Genomic DNA, 6,231 nt, shown 5'->3' on the forward strand with positions numbered 1-6,231 from the left:
TAACTTAATCACATCTGCAAAATCCCTTTCACCATGTAAAGTACCATGTTCACAGACTTTAGGGATCAGGACATAGACATGTTTGGGGAGGACATTATTTAGTCTACCCTACAACCATGGTCAAATTGCCAAACAGCTGTCGCCTATTGAACGCTGCAGAACAGTCAGGCACTTTACATGTATCCCATCCCTTAATTCTTAAAACAGCCCTATTGGGTAGCTACTGATACTACCCCAGTTTGACTGACTGGGGAAAAGATGACTTAGAAAAAAACTTCTCTCATGGCTGGTAAGGGGCAAACCTAGGGCTTAAATCCCAGCTTTCTGAATTCTGCCCTCCCTTCCCTAAGAAAATGAAAAAAAGAATTAAATCTTTGGAAAGTTAATCAAAGGATTTGAAGTTCTGTCCGTAGATGTGAAGCAAAGGGCATCGTCGCCAGACTGTTCTCTTGATGGACCACTCTGGCCGTCAGGGGCTGCCACGCATGCTTCTTACAAAGCCACTGCCAGTGCCCCCTGCATCCCACCTGCCCCTCTGATAAATGTGCATTAAGTGACTCCAGGAGCTGATCTAGGGAGCTTGGTTCTCTGAATCTGCCACAGGGACTCCAGGCGGGAGAGGGTGACGAATTGTTTTACCCCAAAACATGCTGTTAAACGCTCACACTGTTACCCGTCTATTTTCTTCTTCCCTAGACCAAAGGTCTGGACTTCTCAGCTGATGAAGTGAGATGAGCAGCTGGGGTTTATTGCAAGTTTTCCTTGCCCAGGACCCTGGCATTCTTTCTTTGGTGTCCAAATGACATTCTCTTTACTATCACTCAACAGAAAATTGGCATCCCTCAAAGCCAAACAAAGCCTACCTTGAAAGAAAAACCAAAATTCATGAACAGATGAGACATCCGAGCCTTATTTTTCTCTGAACTAGGGTACTGGGGAGGTCAAGGCTTGGTGAATAAAGAGGAGAAAGGAAAGAAAAACAAGCGACCTCCCTAGGCTCCCGGAGCTGCGGGCACTAGGTGGCAGGATTGGCTCAGCACAACTCTGCGGGCCGGCTTGGTGTTGTCGCCAGGGCCTGGTAACTAGGTCACGGTGAAACCGGGAAATGTGTGTCAGCCTGTAGGCAGAAGCACAGGGGCTGTAGCTGCTGCTTCAGAGGCAGAGCTCTGCGAGGCCCCAGCAGCCGCTGCAGCCTGCCTACTTCTCCCCCTCTCCTCCCCCTCCTTTTTGCTCTGCTTTGTCATAGCGGGTCCCTCTCCTGTGTCCCCTGGCTGGGCCAGGACCTGCTGGGACATCACCCAGTTCAACACCGGTGGCTCAGAGGGCGGGTGTGGTTACTACCTCCCATTCCAAGGCCACTCATTCTCCACTCTAATAGTTAGCTTTTGTGGTAGCAAAACTCACATTCTCAAGGAAGTGTCGTTCGTTGTAAAAGGAAGCTCCACGTTAAAACATAAATAAATAAAATTCACGGAAAATCCCACCCATGTACATTTGTCTCTCGAACTCCCTTTAAAATCTCTAAAGAAGATGTGACACATACATACAATGGAATATTATTTGGCCATAAAAAGAAACAAAACTGAGTTATTTGTAGCGAGGTGGATGGACCTAGAGTCTGTCATACAGAGTGAAGTTAAGTCAGAAAGAGAAAAACAAACACCGTATGCTAACACATATATATGGAATCTAAAAAAAAAAAAATGGTTCTGAAGAAGCTAGGGACAGGACGGGAATAAAGTCACAGACGTAAAGGATGGACTTGAGGACACGGGGGGTAGGAAGGATAAGCTGGGACGATGTGACAGAGTGGCATGGACATATACACACTACCAAATGTAAAATAGATAGCTAGTGGGAAGCAGCCGCATAGCACAGGGAGATCAGCTCCGTGCTTTGTGACCACCTAGAGGGGTGGGAGAGGGAGGGTGGGAGGGAGACGCAAGAGGGAGGGGATACGGGGATATATGTATACGTATAGCTGATTCACTTTGTTGTACAGCAGAAACTAACACAACAATGTAAAGCAATTATACTCCAATAAAGATGTTAAAAAAAAAAAATCTCTTGTGGAATCTTCCTCTGACTGAGAGTGAGAAGGCTGGCTGTCCCCACTTCCTTTCTGCTCACTCTCAGAGCATAAAAAGCCCTCTGGTTAATTTTAGTCCTAAAGCAGCCTCGTGTCTTTAATGAGGATAATGCCGTGTTACAGGGCATGGATGGGAATCACATACTGATGTACACATATTGGCCTACATCCCATGGTGTAGTCAAAACTCTGAGCCGAGCACCCCATCTTCTCTCCTGGCTGAGCCTGCGGTGGGCAATGGGGCCGGGGCACGGTATTCCGTTCTCATCCTGGCCCTGCAAGCAGAGAGGGGGGCCTGGACAATTCTTAGGGGGCTGGGTGGCTTTGTGCCCTGAGACCTGGCAGAGGGTAAGGCTGGTTTTGTTCTCCTACTTGGGGCTCTTTGGAAATGCCCTCTGGTCCCTCCCTCCTGGAGTGCCTTGGTCTTGGCCCTGAGCTCCATCTCAACTGGCCCCTGTGACCCCTTGCTCAGCCTTGGGACATCCTGCAGCACCCGCCGCCTCCTTCTCCAGGTTCCTCTGACCCCTCCGGGCAGCCACACTGGACTGAACCAAATGACCCCATGCCGGCTGTCCTGGGTTGAAATAGCGTTCCCCCAAAATACATGTCTACCCAGAACCTCAGAATGTGATTTTATTTGGACACAGGGTCTCTGCAGATGTAAGTAGTTAAGATGAAGTCATACTGGATTAGGATGGGCCCTAATCTTGTGACTGGTGTCCTTATAAAAGGAGAAAACACAGAGATGGAGGGAAGACACCCACGTGACGAGCCAGGCAGAGGTTGGAGTGGTGCCTCTGCTGGCCGAGGAAGTCCACGGATTGCCGAAGCCACCAGGCGCAGGAAGAGAGGATGGACCAGATTCGCCTTCAGAGTCGCCGGAGAGAACCAGCCCCGCCTCTAGAACTGTGAGAGAATAATCTCTGTGTGTGAAGCCACCCAGTTTGTGGTACTTTGTTATGGCAGCCCTGGGAAACCAATGCACTGACTTTCCCCCTTAGTCCACATCTGGTCCCAGGAAACAACCACGAGTTGTGTGCGCCCATCAACCCTGGAGAGCAGGATGACCTCTCACCCCCATGGCAGCCCTCCCCTGGTCCTGCCTTCAAAGCCTTTGGTCAGCTCTTCTCTTGCTCTCGCCACCTCCTGGGGGCAGTTGGACCCCTGTCCACAGTCCATTTCCTCTTTCTTGCTGTGGATTAGACACCTGTCCTCAGTATCACCCAGCTTCATCTTGACCCTCCCCCGGGCTATGGGTTGGGGACTAGCATCCTCTCTCCTCTCCCCCAAGGGTGGGTGCCCACAGCAAGGCCACCATTCTCTCCAAAGAGATCTCTTCACCTGTATCCTCCCCAGAGCCTCTCTCTGATCCTTTACAAATCCGGTCTTGCTAAGAGGCCCAGGTGTTGGGCCACAGGTTCCTTCATTCCCTTTGAAGTTGTGCATCTGGGGGTGATTTGGGGGTTTTTTCACACTCATTTTGGTTTCCCAGTCCCGTTCTAACATCCTGTTACAGGTGTGTATATATATATATATATATACACACACATATGTATGTATATAAATATGTTATTACATTGTTGAGGTGCGACTGTACAAAGTTTATGTACTGCCTTTCTAATTGTAATAGGTGGAATTGGGCTCCACCCCCCCAAAAAAAACATGTCCTCACAGAACCCGTGAATGTGATCTTATTTGGGAAAAGGGTCTTTGCTGATATTATTCATTTAAGGATCTCAAAATGAGATCGCCATGAATTTAGCGTGGGTCCTCAATCCAATGGCAGGTGTTCTTATAAGAAGGGGGGGAGACAGAAACACACAGAGGAGAAGGTGATGTGAAAAGAGAGGCTGAGATTGGAGTCATGCAGTCCCAAGCCAGAGAACGCCTTGAGCCTCCAGCAGCTGGGAGAGGCAAGGAAGGATTTTCCCCTAGAGCCTTGGGTGGGAGCCGGTCCTGCCGACACTTCAGGTGACACCCTGATTTAGGACTCCCAGCCTCTACAAGTGTAGAGGATAAATTTCTGTGGTTTTAAGCCACCCAGTTGGGGTAATTTGTTTTGACAACCTGAGAAAACCAATACTAACTATATTATAAACATTTTTCCATGCTATGAGACATTGTGGTAATTGTTTTTAATGACAGCACACTATTCTGTAGTATAAGGAAGCCAATCAATCCTCTATTGTAAAATATTTAATATTTGAAAATTGAGCTAACTGAATAATAAGGAATTAAATGCACGTGAACATATTTTGAGTATCTGATAATTTCCGTACGAAGGTGTCCTAGGGGTGGAACTACCGGGTCCAAGGATACACCCTTCACTCTGCATGAGCCTGTCTTGCATGAAGCCTGTCATTCAAGGCCTGTACTTTCTGTAAATGTTATTTTATGCTAGTTGGTGCAAGATGTGTAATAACCCCGTGACTCACTTATATAGCAATACTTACAAATGCTGTCCTTGTGAGCATGAAACACAACCTTCTGTAAACCAGGCACAGCCTAGTACTTAGCCTGTCTGGGTCACCCATCTGATTCATTTTAGTCACAATTAGCTCACATCCCTCAATTTTGGCACCAGCTGTACATTAAAATGTGTTTCTTTGTGCCTTTTCTTTTATTGGTCTCAACTCTAAAAGCAAACCCTGAAATATAGCAAATCATCCTTAAGCATCCAGAACAAATGTGGCTTGGGTCAGCTTCCTCCTCAGTCTTTAATACTTAAAAACATAAACATGATAGATGCTGGAAGTAATGTTATCCCAAGAAGTCTTTGGGTGTCTTTGTTCTGAGGAAATCAGCATAGAAAAAAACATCACTGAAAACTATATTTTTCTAGACTCAGGATTTGGGATTCAACTTGTATTTTGCTGACATCTAATTATTTTTACCTTGGGAATGTTTGTGAGTATCACTTAACCTTGGTGACATATTCTGGACCATGAGGGTAGTGGGCTAAAGAAACTCTAAGATTTCCAAGAATCTATCGTCCTGCTAATGTTTAAATGGCCCATTTGAAGGGCATTTGCACATTCATTTGTAAGTATTGAGGCAGGCGTGTCTGAACCACATGAATCCTTCCTATGTACATCACTCAAAGACGGTATCTGGAGTCAGAATAACAATCACAAATCACAAGCATATTAACCCGATGCGACAGTACCAGGAGCTTACCTTATTTGTTCAGCTGAATAAAACATCTGATTTTTATACAAACTACTATCTTGATACACAAGGTTATAATTAGAGACAATAAGATAAATCATGGAATCATTACCCAACTAGTTATGGTGTCTCCTTTGTAAGTTTATAAGAGATTGTGGCCTGCTGTATGCTTACAAAAAATATCTATATAATTCTGACTCGGAATCTGAAAATGACTTAAAAAATTGAGTCTAGTAAGAAGCTGATTAGTACAATCAAATAGGAGATTCATTATTAGTTTGTTATTAACTATTGAATAATACTCCTTGATTCTAAGAGAGAAACATAAACACGTATGCACGTATACACACGTGTACACACAGCACATGAGCACACACAGGCACACACATGCACACACACCAAAAAGTATGAAACAGAAGCAGAGTAGCATCCCCACCTGCTTCTTCTTGGCACCTTTGTGCCAGTGCCTCTTCTTTGGGAAGAGATAACAGCACCGTATATGAGGAGGAAAGGCCCGTAGTAGTAAAATTATCAATAAGAAAGATGGTATTTCCACATAACACTCCCTTTTAAAGGAATTCCTCATATATTTTCTTTTTTAAAAAAATTTATTTATTTAAAAAAAAATTTCTGGCCATGCCGCACGGCATGTGGGATCTCAGTTCCCTGACCAGGGATCGAACCCACACCCCCTGCATCAGGAGCACAGAGACGTAACCACTGGGCCGCCAGGGAAGTCCCCACATGACACCCTTTTGAAGTTAATGAAAAGCCAGTACTCACTGATCCTCAAGTTGCCCACTGTATCCCTAAGAAGACCCAGGGACAATTTACTTAAATTATTTAAATTTATATTTCCTTAATATTATGTCACCATTTGGGTTTCCTTAATTTTTCTAACTTGGGATTTAAATATTTTTGTTATTTCATAAAAGTTGTTGAGTCTTTAGGGTCAAGTGAAACTTTGGAGAGCA

Source organism: Balaenoptera musculus, chromosome 7 (genome assembly GCF_009873245.2).
Source record: "Balaenoptera musculus isolate JJ_BM4_2016_0621 chromosome 7, mBalMus1.pri.v3, whole genome shotgun sequence".
Lineage (NCBI taxonomy): Eukaryota > Metazoa > Chordata > Mammalia > Artiodactyla > Balaenopteridae > Balaenoptera > Balaenoptera musculus.